Raw genomic sequence first — 15,230 nt, forward strand, 5'->3', positions numbered from 1 at the left:
TTCCACTGGCTTAAACCATAACTAAGCATATTTCTTGCATGCGTGCACGCTCAGTTGCTTCAGTTGTGTCTGACTTTATGTGAACCCATGGACTGCAGCCTGCCAGGCTCCTCTGTTCACGGGATTTCCCATGCAAGAATATGGAGTGGCTTACCATGCCCGCCTCCAGGGGATCTGACCCAGGGATCGAACTCATGTCTCCTGCACTGCAGGCGAATTCTTTACCGATGAGCCACCAGAGAAGCCCCAGCATATTTCTTATAACAACTTAATTAAGGCCCCTTCTATAAAGCACAATAAGGAATAACAAAATTAGAGCTAGGAAGGACCTTAGAGACCAGCTAGTCCAATGGCCCTCACTTCATATAACAAAAGCTTCCAGACAACAGTAATCTCTAGAACAGTGCCTGGCACATGGTAGATGCCAAATAAATATTTGATGAAAAGAAAACTAATGCCTTAACAGGTATTAATACTGTTAGTATTAAAGCTGAAACTCTAAGACGATGCTCAGTAAGAGATAATGAATAAATGTGTGTGTTAACTCAGAATCTCATCTTCCCTTTTTCTAAAAAACATTGCCAAAAAATAACCTAGCTGCTCATCAGAATCATATTCTTAGTTTTTAAATGCCATTTGCTACCTCAAATCTACTCAATTATAATCTCTAGAGAGTAAGACCCAAGCAAATACATTTTGAAAAAGCTGCACAGGTGATTCTGATACACAGCTCAACTAGAAAACTGTTAAGACAGTGACTGTAGAACTGGAAACCCACTAGCTATGAAATGCATATAGAGAGAGTGTGCGTGTGCTGAGGCCCAAAAGACTAGCATAGGCACATTTTAAGAAAAAAATTTATGTAACACATCTCATCTTAACAGTATGCCTTTTCACACCATATTCCTTAAAAGCATATTACATTGATCATTACTTTATATGCAATAGTAATAACTGAACGATAAATTCAAACTCCAATATCAGACCTTTCCTGATATCTTTTTTCCTTATGATGGACCCTACAGCATAGAAAATAGGAAAACAGTGATCATTAATATAACAGATCTGTGACAAATCATGTGACACCTTAAGGATGCTCACAGACTCTGTATTAGCAGCCTTCTCATATAGAATTTAGCACAATGGACCAAGGGAATTAACAGAAACACCAAATAAAGGTGTAATTGCTATTTCATTCATCCCATAAAATTATCAACCAATACTGCAAAAAAAAACAAAATAAAACCTTTCATTTTGAAATTTTTGTGAAAATTACACTGATTTTAAACCAAGCTAAATAAAACTCAAGAGTTCTCAAATTGAGATAACAGAAATTCACATGATACTAAACGTTCACTTATGGGATGATTTAAATAAATTGCTGAGAGAGAAATGTCTGATGTTGCATCTTTTAGGAATCTTAAGTTGCCTTACGTTATTTTAGTCATAAACAGATCCACCAACTAAACTATCAACCTGAACGTGTTGGGAAACATATGGAAGGGGAAGGAAGAACCTATTTGCAGCAGTTTTAGCATTTCCCTTAGTCAATCAAGATATTTCCCAAATTGCAGACCATTATATTTTTATTAAAATTTTAATCTAAAGCCTCTCTGGTACAGGAAACAAAAGTCCCATTAAAAAAAAAAATGGTGTCATTTTACTAACAAGGCAGAGTAGTCGAAGCACCACTACTTGAACCGGACAGACCTTAGTCCTTTGTTTAATGCAAATAATATTTAAGATCCACATATGGTGTCAAACCAAGTGTTTAACATAGCGCTGGCACATAATTCAACAAATGACAATTGTTGTGATAACAGGAAACAGTTAAGGAAGAAAAAACTTTCTTATTTATCCACTAGAAAGTTCAATAGGAACATGCTACCAGCAATAACAGTGGTTTTTCAACCCTGACAACGTGACAATCACCCACAATCCTTTTAAAAGACACCTCTGCCCAGGGCCCATATCAGACCGATTAATAAGTCTTTGGGAGCGGGACCCAGGCATTAGTTTTTGCTTTCTTTTTAAAAACAGAAAACTTACCTAAGTGATTCTAATGTACAGTCAGGGTTGAGGTCCAACGCATTAAACCTTTGTTAAACATTGTTAGATTCCATGTTAAAATTAGAAGAGAATTTAGCAATAAATACAATACCTTTCAAAGATACAGCTCCTCAAAGAACTACATAGAAACTAAAACCCCATTTTCCAAATTTTGGGGGAAAATATTTCAGGATTCAGAAAACATACCACCACTAAGAAAAATATAATGCAGGCTATCATAAAAGCATTACACTGTTTAAAATTAAAAAAAAAACACACAAAAACACCAACTAGCTCCACAACCACAGAATAAAATTCCCCTACTCCTTTGTAATTGTCCAAAACATTTATGAGAACTAATCTTTAAAACAATTTTTTTAACCTGATATAAAAATTCTGAAAGTACAAAAATTGTTACTTTTAAAATTCTTATGAAACAAACAATAAGCTTATGAAACAATGAGCTAAAAGAAAGAATGCTTGCTGTGCCCAACTAATCAAGAACTTGAGGACCAGGAAATTCATGAGAAAAATCCATTTTCAAAAACGAAGCAGCATTATTAACATCATATCAGAAGAATTATCTTTAAGGAGGTACTCATAAAATATCTCGTCTTCTTGAGAGGTCAGAAAATTTATTTCAAAAGCCTGGGTTAAAAAAAAAAGATTCAAAGTAAATCCTCCTGAAGCATTTTCATTGATAAAACAAGAAAACTATGTAACACCAAGGGATTCCAGTAATTTGATGAAAGGTAACATCTGCCCTTCAAAGCTACTTTCTAAAGAATTTAGATTCTCAGATTCTAGATTCATAGATTCTTGTACGGTTTTTGCTGTTATTTAATCCCTCCAAAAATTTTCTCTCTCAGAAACTACCAAGGTCAGCAAACAAAAGAAACGGCAAGAGAACATTAAGATAACAAGTTAAGAGTTACAAACTGTGTTCTTGCAAAAAATAGAGGGAACAGGGTAGAGGAAAAAAAAAACACGTATAGTTCAAAAGGATCATTTTTAAATGAGAGAAAACAAAACATAATAGGCAATCAGAAACATTATGAGTCCGCCCTTGGTGTATTAATTCCAAATGTTTCTTTCTCACTCTAATCCAAGCGCTGTTACAAGTATGACAAAGCACATGGGTTATCAAATTGAGAATGTTGACATCTTTGTACATTTAATGCATAAATCTTTCAGAACTATGAAGGCATTTGCTAAAACCAAAATGGCAGCCCACCGAATCAGTACACCAGTAAGATCTAAAGAAGAGTTTGTAGTCTCTATTTTTAAGTTCAAGTGTACGGATTAACAAAGCCAAGCGAGTCACGGTTAAGGAGTCCTTACCATATAATCACTAAGAATGGATAATGCGCTCCAAAAGAGATTAAGTAACTGCTGAAAAGTTTCTTTTAATCAAAGACTCCCGAATTCTTCCTCAAAAGTTACGGTTTACCAATGTTATGCAGATTCAGGGGGACTCGAGGGTTTCCAGGTCAGAGAACGCTGCAAGTCTTTCCCTCTCCTCGAAATGAAGCGTGACTATTTAACCAAGAACGCGCTCAGTTACATTCAAAGACAATCTGGAGAAATTAAACACACCTGTAAACTGCACGACGGAAAACCCAATTAACATTTTAAGTATGGAACTTCCAAATAATAACAAGTTTAATTTAAGCAGATTCTGTTGAAGAGTTTAAAAATCCCCGGGTAAGTTCCAGTCACCCCAGAAGTCCATACAAATACTGCAAAACACGTATACACCTGTTCCATAACTCTTGAATATTTCACAATGAATGAAAAATATACCATTTCTCAAATCCGAAGCCTCACGTCACAAGAATCCGAAGGTTTTATCATTATCCAACTTACACATGCTAGTACTTTTTTTTTTTGCACAAACCGTTAAAAATATAAAGGTGGTGGGTCCAAGCTCGCTGGGAAGCGACTTCTGCATCAAAACATCTTCCGCAGCTTTGGCCCTCCGTAAATGAAGGGGGGCGAGGGAGATGGAGGAGGCCGATAACCCGGCTCCGGCTCCCAGACCCCAAGGCCCAGGAGAAGCTGCGGGTTATCGCGGGAGGGTGGGGGAGAGGTGGACAAGTCGGCGGGCCCGATAGCCAGGCGTAGCCGAGGCCTAGCTCTACGGCTCCAAATCACTCCACCTCAGTAATGGCGTTTGGTGTCAAGTGGAACGAGACCGGGAAGGAGAACGATTGCGAGCCCGCCGAGGGCCGGGCTGCAAGCCCCGAGGTCAGGGGGCGACGAGCCCCCGGCGCCGACCCGGCCGTGGGCTGCGAATGCGGGGGTTGCACGCCGCGCCCGGAGACTCCATCCTCCGACTCGGCCCCAGACAGGACGGGAAGGGGAGGAGGGGGAGGGACGGAGCCGTCAGCCATTTTCCCTTACAGTCCAAAACACACAGACACGCTCCCGGGACGCCGGCTCGGCGTGGAACAGAGCCCCGCGCCCCCACCCGCGCCGCGCGCGCCCGCCCCGCCCGAGGCCCAGGGCCGAGAGCCGGGAAGCCCCCGGCCCGGCCTCCGGCCGCGGCGAGAGGAACCGCGCACACGCACACCCCCTCGCCCTCCTCCCCTCCCCTCCCCTCGATCCAGCTGTTGGCCCCGGAAAAGCGCGTCGTCCTGGCGCTGCTGGCTACTCACCGCACGACACAGGCGTCTTCTCTTAAGAAGCAAGACACGCGGAGGCGACAACCAAGGCTCAGTCCCGGGACAAGGCCGACCCTGGGTGCATCCCAGGCCCAAGGGTGACGGGCGACAAAGTGTGTCGAGAGATCGTAGGCGTAGGGACCGGGGAGCTGCACAGAGGCACCGAAATTCGCTGCTCGCCGCGCCCGCCTTGCAGCAGAGGTGGCCGCGGCCGCCTCCTCCCCCCCCACTCCTCAGCCGGCGGCGGCCCTCTTCCCCCTTCTCGCCTCGGGCTGAGGCTCTTTCTGAGCGCAGACGGGCTCCGGGCTGTGCGTTTCTCCTGCGTCACCTCCTCCTGCTCCTCCTCCCGCAGTGGCGGCTTCACCTTCCACTGGTCGCCGCCTCTGTCCCCGCTCCGGGCCTGCTCGCTCTGCTGCGGCTTGCTCCTAGCACCCGGCGCCCAGCGAAGCACCGGGCGCAGAAGCAGCCGCCTCCCGCTAGGCCTGTGAGCTGAGCGATACGGGGAGGGGCTCCGCGCGGCAGAGGCCCGAATGGGCCGGGTGCAGGGAGGTTGCGGCTCCGGCGGCGGCGGAGACTAGCTTCCGCAGCCGCGGATGCCCGTCCTCTTCAATATGGCGGATCCGGCAAACCAAAAAAAAAAAAAAAAAAAAAACCGCTCGGCCAGTGGCGGCGGCGGTAGCGGTGGCAGCAGCAGTGGCGGCGGTGGAGGCAGCAGCGCGACGGCGCAGACTCCTACAAGCCCCAGCACCGCCCAGACCCGAGGTTCCCCGCCCCCGCCAAGCCCCGCCCCTCACGGGGCCAGCCCCAGAGCCCTCCTCCTCTTTCTGGCTCAGCTGCTCCTTCTGCTCTCCCTTTTCTCCCCCGTCCAGCCGGGGCGGTCTTCCGCCGGGGAAGAATGGCTCCTGCCTCTGGGAAAGCCGGGCCAGGCGAGAGACGCTTGGAATTCGGGGAGACGGGGTGGGGGAAGGGAGGAAAATGCGGTCAAGATTTTTCAAACAGTACTGTTTCTCCAGGGTTGCACTACGGCCAGGAACTGTTCCATGCCCCTCGCCTCCGGGGCGGTGTGAGGGCAGGACGGGCAGAAGCGGGGGCGGGGCGGCCCGAAAGGATCTGGCACGCCGGAGAAGGAACTGGGATGTCGGGATTGGCAGGGTGCGTGGCCAGGACAGAGTTAACCGTGCAAGCCACAGTCGCGTCGCTCAGAGTTCGACTTGGGCCGCTTGTTTTTGTTCCATTGTGAACCGAGGCCCCGCCGCCGAGTGCCCGGATGATGACGTCACCACCCCCCTTTTCCGGGATTGTGGGGGGAGGGGTAGCGGACCCAGAGACCGCGCGCTGGGCGATCGCCCTCACAGTGGTTGTGGGGGGGTGGATCCCAGTGGCACAGCTGACCCTCGTCACGTGTTTCGTGAGCCGGCCAAGCCCACGGGGCGGGTACCTTGCGGGGGCCGTGGTGCGAGGTGCCAAGGGCCAGCCACCTGCTCCTTGCCGATAGGGAGAAGGTGTGGCTATCTCCTGCGGCGGCAGAGGGGAGTTGGGAGTGGGGGCCCTCTCCCCAATCTTGGAAGCAGGTGCTCTGAGAAGTTCATTCAGGTGATCGTGCAGCACCTGTGCCAGAAAGCATTTGGGCTCCTTCACTGCCTGATCGTGACCTGCCACCCTTTGGAGCCTTAAAACATCAAAGAGAACAGTTAGGTGCCACTGATGGCATAGCGAATGTACCAAGATTAGCCTCATACCAAATCATCAGCACAATTCAGTGTTAGAACCCGGAAGGGCCTTGCGAACCTAAGACATCCATGTCATGGGTTATTTTCTACGTGTTTATATTCCAACGTGAAGCCTATCAGGCTAATCTCAAATAAATGGAGTGCAAGGAAAATACAGCCTGTCTTGAATGCCCAGATGAAGAGAAAAGACATGCAGCTCCTAATTTAAGCAGATACTCTTTGGACGTAAAAAAATGCTGTGGACACCAAATTGTATGCGAAATTATAGCAAAACCCTAAAAAATAAAATTATATTTTGTGTAGAACAGGGTTGGATTTAGTGGCTACAATTAAGTTGCTTTTTAATAAACGGTTGTTAAAATGGAGTCCAAACTAGGATGACACCAGGAGAGCATAATGTTATTAGTACATTAAATTTTGAGGGCTTCCCTGGTGGTCCAGTGGTTAAGAATCTGTCTCCCAATGCAGTGGACACGGGTCCAAGCCCTGATCCGAGAAGACGCCACGTGCTAGGAGGCAACTAAGCCGTAGCCACAACTACTGAGCCTGAGTGCCCTAGAGCCTGTGCTCACTCCAATGAGAAGCCCAGGCAGGGCAACTAGAGAGTAGCCCCCATTTTCTGCTAGTAGAGAAAACCCATGCCCAGCAATGAAGACCTAGTGCAGCGAAAAATAAATATTAAAAATAAGTTTAAACCATTTCCATATACAGTAGTAAACTATAAGTTTTCACTATGAAAATCATCCAATAAGGTGTCCAAGACACAAAATTCATGGGCCTAATAATTGAAACCACATTTAATCTTATTTTTATAATTATTCCATGAATGGATTGTCTTCCACTAGTGTATGAGCTCCTAAAGAGTAGACTACCATCCACATACACTCTGAAGTGAATGGTTTATTTAATCCTCAGAACCCCATGAGATAGCCAGAAAATTTATTACTATTGATGTTAGATAACAGAAAGGATAAGTGATTTTCACAAGGTCACCAGACAGGATTGGTAAATGTTGAACATAGGTCTTTTACCCCTATCAAAACAGCACCTTTAGGGACTTCCCTGATGACTAAGACTCTGAGCTCACAATGCATGGGGTCTGAGTTTGATCTCTGGTCAGGGAACTAGATCCCACATGTTGCAACTAAGAGTTCGAAAGTTACCACTAAGACCCAGCACAGCCAACTAAATACTTACTTAAAATAAAAAAATTTTTAAATGCACCTTTAAAAGGATGTCACTGATTCTATTCAACATTGTACATGTGGCTCAAACCAGGGAAAGAAAAAGAACTACAAGGCATTCAGGTAAGAAAGGAACAATGTAACTACTATTTGCGGATGACATAATCTTGTATGTAGAAAATCCTGGTGAATCCACTATAAAAAATTATTAAAGGGACTTCCCTGGTGGTCCAGAGGTTAAGAATCCTCTTGCCAATGCAGGGGACATGGGTTCAATCCCTGGTCCAGGGAAGATCTCATGTGCCCCGGAGCAACTAAGTCCATGCGCCATAGCTACTGAGCAAACACTCTAGTGCCTACGAGCTGTAACTGAAGCCCACGCATCCTAGAGCCCATGCGCCGCAACAACAAAGTCACTGCAATGAGAAACCCATACACCACGACTAGAGCAGCCCCCGTTTGCCAAAATCAGAGAGAGCTTGGGTGCAGCAATGAAGACCCGGTGCGGCAAAAAATAAGAGAGCTAATAAATGAGTTTAGCAAAATTGCAGTATATAAGGTCAACATTTTAAAACTCAATTATATTTTTATATGCCAACAATCAACAGTCTGAAAATGAAATTAAGAAAATTCTACTTCCAATAGTATCAAAAAGAATAAAATACTAATGAATGAATTTAAGTAAAGGACAAGATTGGTATACTGAAAACTACAAAACATCATTGAAAAATTAAAGACCAAAGGAAATGGAAAAACAGCCAGTGTTCAACAATTAGAAGATTTAATTGTTAAGATAGGAGTACTCCCCAAATATATCTACAGAGTCAGCCCACTCCTTACCAAAATCCCAGCTGGCTTTTTTGCAATATGCACAATGAAAAGATGCTTAACATCAACTAGACATTAGGGAAATGCAAATCAAAACCATGAGAAGAAGCCATTTCACACCCATTAGGATGACTGTTATCAAAAAGTGGAAAATAACAAGTGTTGGCAAGGATGTGGAGAACTTGGAACTCTTGTACACTGCTGGTGGACAATGTAAAATGACGCAGCCAACATTTGGCAATTTGGAAAAACAGTTTGGCAGTTCCTCAAAGAGCTAAACTTAAATCATATGATCCTGCAATTCCACTCCGAAGTATATGCCCACAAGAATTGAAAGCAGGGACTCAAACAAATACCTGTTCACCCATATTCACATCAGTATTGTTCACAATAGCCAAAATGTGGACACGATTCAGATGTTCATCAACAGATGAGTGGAAAAACAAAATGTGGTATAAACATATAACGGACTACTAGTCAGACTTAAAAAGGAATGACATTTCAATATATGCTACAAATGGATGGACCTTGAAAACATTGTGCTCAGTGAAAGAAGTCAGACATAAAAGATCACATATCATATGATTCCACTTAATGAGGTACCTATAATAAACAAATTCAGAGACAACAGGGCTTCCCTGGTGGCTCAGAAGGTAAAGAATCCATCTACAATGCAGGTTTGCTGCCTGGGTTGGGAAGATCCCCTGGAGAAGGGAATGGCAACCCACTCCAGTATTCTTGCTGAGAGAACTCCCGTGAACAAGAGGAGCCTGGCAAGCTACAGTCCATGGGGTGGCAAAAAGTCGGACACAACTGAGCAACTAAGCACACACATATAGACAACAAGTAGGATAGAGGTTACCTGGGTTGGGGGAAGGAGAGAATGAACAGTAATTGTTTAACAGGTACAGTGTTTGTTTGCAGTGATAAAAAAAGTTCTGGAAATGGAAAGTGGTGGAAGTTGCACAGCACTGTGAATGCACATTAAGCCAATGAATGGTACACATTTTAAAATTTTATGTTATATACATTTTACCAATTTTTTCCTACTTGCAGTGTTGTGCAAGTAGGAAAAAAATCAATGTCATATGCTTTAGCCTGAACTACATCCCCATCAGTAGTTCTAGGGGGACTTAGTCCCCCAAGTCAGCAGCAACTCATTCCTTTCTCTGCTCTTTGGAGCTACCCAGTGCACCGTGGCTCCCAGGGTGAGTGTGGCCCGTAAGACTGCCCCCTTTTAACATCTTCCACTTGATTCCCTCGAAGCTCAGTTGGTAAAGAATCTACCTGCAATTCAGGAGACCCAGGTTCGATCCCTGGATTGGGAAGATCCCCTGCAGGGGGAAATGGCAACCCACTCCAGTATTCTTGCCTGGAGAATCTCATGGACATAGGAGCCTGGCAGGCTACAGTCCATGGGGTCACAAAGAGTCCAATAGGACTGAATGACTGAGCACATCACAAGTTTAAAGAATAGGTTGAATGTCACAGTGCAGCTCCTTAAAGTCCATATTGTCCAGGGCTTCCTTCTTAGGTCTTTTATTTTGGTTTCTCTTTTCTAACACCTGTCCTTTAGGTTTAAAACTAATTTTTTACTTCCTAGTTCTGCCTTTGTAGAGCAAAGCCTTATTATATCACATTTCCTCATAAAATTTCCCAATATACTCTTATTTCCATGATCCCCCAGAAAAGCTTGATAAGTTTACTCATTACTTCCTAGTACACTTTACTTAAAGACTAGACAGAATTTCCTGAACAAATTGTTATTATTTAATATTTTCAGAGCTACACATTTCAAAGTTCTATAGGCAAAGTGTTAAATGCTTCATTCCTGCAGAAGTGTCTTCTAGGTTAATGGCCGAGCTAATATAAAAAAGGAGGGATCTTTGATAATATGTCCCCTGGAGAAGGCTTTGTGATTTGAATGGAATGAAGAAAATCCACAGTGACTGAGTATTTTAACATAAAAATATGAGAACTAAGAATCTGAGGACATGGCCCCATTTCATCTTCCTTCATGACATCAAGCAGAGAATGAAGCCAGGGAGAAAAGGTACAACATCAAAGATCACAGACGATAATATGCTAGTGCTCAAGGATATTCAATTGAATTTTAGACACCAGTGCCTAGAACAGACATGCTTAAAAATAGTCCGTCCATCCTGCTCTGAGAGGATCTCTCTGAAATGGACTTATTCCCAGTCAAGCACTTGGTTACAGTCCAGGTTATTATTTGACTCATTTTACTCTAGAAGTTTTGGTTCTCTTGGGTTTTACTTAAGTTTTGCAGGGTTCTATTTCCTATATTTCACGTAAACCACAGTGCAAAATAATCTGATCCTTTAAATGTGTTTTTACTAGCACAGTCTTGCTATTTCATCTAAGCAAAGAAATACATATTTTCCCACTTGGAGAGTAACAACTTGCGTGTCTAGAGAAGCCTGAGTCTTCCTTTCACCAGTTTGTGGCATGGGTGAGCTGCTTGAGCATGACTTCCGGCTGCTAATTAGGCCTCCCTCCTGCCCTTATGCTAGCTCTAATAAACTCAGAGCACCCCAACAGTGGTATAGCAAGGCTCCGTCCACATATCTGTTCAGAAGATTCCAAGTCTTACTTAGCCAAAGTATATGCCTCATGATTTAAATGTGGACGTGCCAAGTCAATCTGATCTTCTCAACCATTTTCACAATCAAAATAGCACTGCAGTTACCCTGCCCCCAAGATGCTACTATTTAGTGGCTGTGTGTGCGTGCGTGCTAAGTCACTTCAGTCATGTCTGACTTTTTGCAACCCTATAGACTGTAGTCGACCAGGTTCCTCTGTCCATGGGATTCTTTAGGCAAGAATACTGTAGTAGGTTGCCATGCCCTATTCCAGGGGATCGTCCCAACCCAGGGATTGAACCCATTTCTCTTATGTCACCTGCATTGGCAGGCTGGTTCTGAGGGCCCTGAGAAGCCCTCATTTAGCTGCTACAGGATGCCAAATCATAGTGGAAAGTTCCAAGGCAGGAGAAGCTATTTGCACTCTGCATAGGGGTCAGGCTGAAACCAAGAAGCTGTAGATTGGAAGTCTGGGCCTTAAAACACATTTTTCTGGATAAATGTTATTGATTTTATAATTAGAGCCAAAGGCCAATCCGCAGTCATCCATTAAACCTTTGAGATGCCCAAATGTTAACCAGGTACCCAGAGTATTATGGCCTGCAGGAGTATTTGAGGCCAAGTACCTCCTTGTAGCTCAGTTCGTAAAGAATCTGCCTGCAATGCAGGAGACCTGGGTTCGATTCCTGGGTCGGGAAGATCCCATGGAGAAGGAAATGGCAACCCATTTCAGTATTCTTGCCTGGAGAATCCCATAGACAGAGGAGCCTGGCAGGCTACAGTCCATGGGGCCGCAAGAGTCAGACACGACTTAGCAACTCAACTACCACAGTCTCAAAAATGACAGAATGATCTCTGTTCATTTCCAAGGCAAACCATTCAATATCAAGGTAATCCAAATCTATGCCCCGACCAGTAATGCTGAAGAAGCTGAAGTTGAAGAATTCTATGAAGATCTACAAGACCTTCTAGAACTATCACCCAAAAAAGATGTCCTTCTCATTATAGGGGGCTAGAATGCACAAGTAGGAAGTCAAGAAATACCTGAGTAACAGACAAATTTGGCCTTGGAGTACAGAATGAAGCAGGGCAAAGGCTAACAGAGTTTTGCCAAGAGAATGCACTGGTCATAGCAAACACCCTCTTCCAACAACAAAAGAGAAGACTCTACACATGGATATCACCAGATGGTCAATACCTAAATCAGATGGATTATATTCTTTGCAGCCAAAGATGGAGAAGCTCTATCCGGTCAGCAAAAACAAGACCGGGAGCTGACTGTGGCTCAGATCATGAACTCGTTATTGCCAAATTCAGACTTAAATTGAAGAAAGTAGGGAAAGCCACTAGACCATTCAGGTATGACCTAAATCAAATCCCTTGTGACTAGCAGTGCAAGTGACAAATAAATTCAAGGGATTAGATCTGATAGAGTGCCTGAAGAACTATGGACAGAGGTTTGTGACATTGTACAGGAGGCAGTGATCAAGAGCATCCCCAAGAAAATGAAATGCAAAAGGCAAAATGGTTGTCTGAGGAGGCCTTACAAATAGCTGAGAAAAGAAGAGAAGTGAAAGGCAATGGAGAAAAGAAAAAATATACCCATTTGAATGCAGAGTTCCAAAAAACAGCAAGGAGAGATAAGAAAGCCTTCCTCAGTGATCAATGCAAAGAAATAGAGGAAAACAATAGAATGGGAGAGACTAGAGATCTCTTCAAGAAAATTAGAGATACCAAGGGAACTTTTCATGCAAAAATGGGCACAATAAAGGACAGAAATGGTATGGACCTAACAGAAGCAGAAGATATTAAGAAGAGGTGGCAAGAATACACAGAAGAACTGTACAAAAAAGAGCTTCACGACCCAGATAATCATTATAGTGTGATCACTGACCTAGAGCCAGACATCCTGGAATTCGAAGTCAAGTGGGCCTTAGGAAGCATCACTGCGAACAAAGCTAGTGGAGGTGATGGAATTCCAGTTGAGCTATTTCACATCCTAAAAGATGATACTGTGAAAGTGCTGCACTCAATATGCCAGGAAATTTGGAAAACTCAGCAGTGGCCACAGGACTGGAAAAGGTGAGTTTTCATTCCTATCCCAAAGAAAGGCAATGCCAAAGAATGCTCAAACTACCGCACAATTGCACTCATCTCACAGGCTACCAACGTAATGCTCAAAATTCTCCAAGCCAGGCTTCAACAGTACATGAACCATGAACTTACAGATGTTCAAGCTGGATTTAGAAGAGGCAGAGGAACCAGAGATCAAATTGCCAACATCTGTTGGATCATAGAAAAAGCAACAGAGTTCCAGAAAAACATCTATTTCTGCTTTATTGACTATGCCAAAGCCTTTGACTGTGTGGATCACAATAAACTGTGGAAAATTCTTAAAGAAATGAGAATACCAGACCTGAGAAATACCTGAGTGATACCAGACCTGAGAAATACCTGAGAAATACCAGACCTGAATACCTCCTGAGAAATCTGTATGCAGGTCAAGAAGCAACAGTTAGAACTGGACATGGAACAACAGCTGCTAAGTCACTTCAGTCATGTCCGACTCTGTGTGATTCCATAGACAGCAGCCCACCAGGCTCCCCCATCCCTGGGATTCTCCAGGCAAGAACACTGGAGTGGGTTGCCATTTCCCTCCCTGGCCCACCTTCTAAATGTGATTGCTATAATTTTGGTGTATTTTCCACTAATCTCTTAAAATTATATTTTCTGTATTAATTAGTAGTTGTATACACATACCCCCTTTTTAAAAAAAAATAACACTCACTTCAAAGAACATTCAGCAAATATTATTATTCTATTTATTCTATTTATTTTCTGCACCATGCATTTTTCACTTCAAATGTCTGGTAATCTTTCCATATCAAGACTTCTAGAGCTAACTCTGTTTTTTGACTGTATAGTATTCCATTAGGTGGATGCAGCATAATTTGGATGAAAGTGAAAGTCACTCAGTCATGTCTGACTGTTTGCGACCCCATGAACTATACAGTTCATGGAATTCTCCAGGCCAGAATACTGGAGTGGGTAGCCTTTCCCTTCTCCAGGGGCTCTTCCCCACCCAGGAATCGAACCAGGGTCTCCTGCATTGCAGGCGAATTCTTTACCAGCTGAGCTACCAAGGAAGGATAGCCAGCCATTATTGGTGCATCCATTTGGTACGTTTTTAATCTTTTGCTATTATAAGAAAATGCTGAGTTACGGTTTCCCATCCAGCATGTAAGGAGCTTGGAATTCATCACTTCTATCCTCACAAGAAGAAAGGTAAATAGATTGAAAATCAACAACTCCTTTTAAATCTTTACATCAGAAAATTGAGATCTCACAGTTAACTGCCCCTCAAACGGGAGAGACAGGCAATTACAGAAAATTACAGTTTACTAGAGCAGAAGCCTTGGAACCGAAGCCTGCAGCTGGAGCCATTACCTGGATAGGAAAACTTAAATTGTAATCGATAAATCACTGGAGATTCAGTGTGCAAAAATTAGAGAGCTAAAAACGCGAGGTTGGGGGTGGGGGTGTCCCGTCTTAGGAGAGCCCCCATAATTTTCTATGTTTTACCTCTAGGAGTTCCACCATATTTTGTGCAGACTGAAGAAAAATCCCCTCCTACTTCTCAGCAGGGAGAGGGAAAAATAACCTTTGCGAAATATGCCCAGAGTATTCTGTTCTCCTCAATAAAGACCTGCCTTCAAGGGAAACTTTTTTTTTGGTTGTGCTGGGTCTTCTTTGCTGCGTGAACTTTCTCCAGTTGCAGAGTGAGGTGACTGTCTAGTTGTGGTACTTGGGTTTCTCACTGGGGTGACTTTTGTTGTGCAGCACAGGCTCTAGGTGGGTGAGCTCACTGGTTGTGGCACGCAGGCTTAGTTGCCTCACAGCATGAGGAAACTTTCTGGACCAGGAATTGAACCCACGTCCCCTGCATTGGCAGGCAGATTCTTATCCACTGGACAACCAGGGAAGTCCCAAGGGAAACTTTGTAACATTGCTGAACTATTTTGGCTATCCCTAGAGCCTAAAAGATGTGGGCTGGGATGTTGGTCCCTGTAGCCTTTTACAAACAGTAAGAGAAATACTCAACTCCAGTCCCCACTAGCCTTCCTGTTTCACCTACCATGAGAAAGGGGGAAAGGATGAGAAGTACCTGTGAAG

The 15,230-nt window shown here is 44.0% G+C and overlaps 1 protein-coding gene across 5 annotated transcripts in view; it reads right to left on the minus strand.

Annotated features, from left to right (window-relative positions):
* The window catches only part of USP9X (ubiquitin specific peptidase 9 X-linked), a 131,430-nt gene that overhangs the window by 111,504 nt on the left and 4,696 nt on the right, over positions 1-15,230 (minus strand). For 4 of the 5 annotated variants that reach the window (XM_070785212.1, XM_070785210.1, XM_070785211.1 and 1 more), the window contains exon 1: positions 4,707-4,844. The exons of the other annotated variant lie outside the window; for it this stretch is intronic. The gene's annotated coding sequence lies outside the window, so the exon portion shown is untranslated. Of the gene's footprint in view, positions 1-4,706; positions 4,845-15,230 lie in introns of those variants that run through there. 5 annotated transcript variants of the gene reach the window in all.

This window comes from Bos indicus, chromosome X (assembly GCF_029378745.1).
Source record: "Bos indicus isolate NIAB-ARS_2022 breed Sahiwal x Tharparkar chromosome X, NIAB-ARS_B.indTharparkar_mat_pri_1.0, whole genome shotgun sequence".
Taxonomy (NCBI): Eukaryota; Metazoa; Chordata; class Mammalia; order Artiodactyla; family Bovidae; genus Bos; species Bos indicus.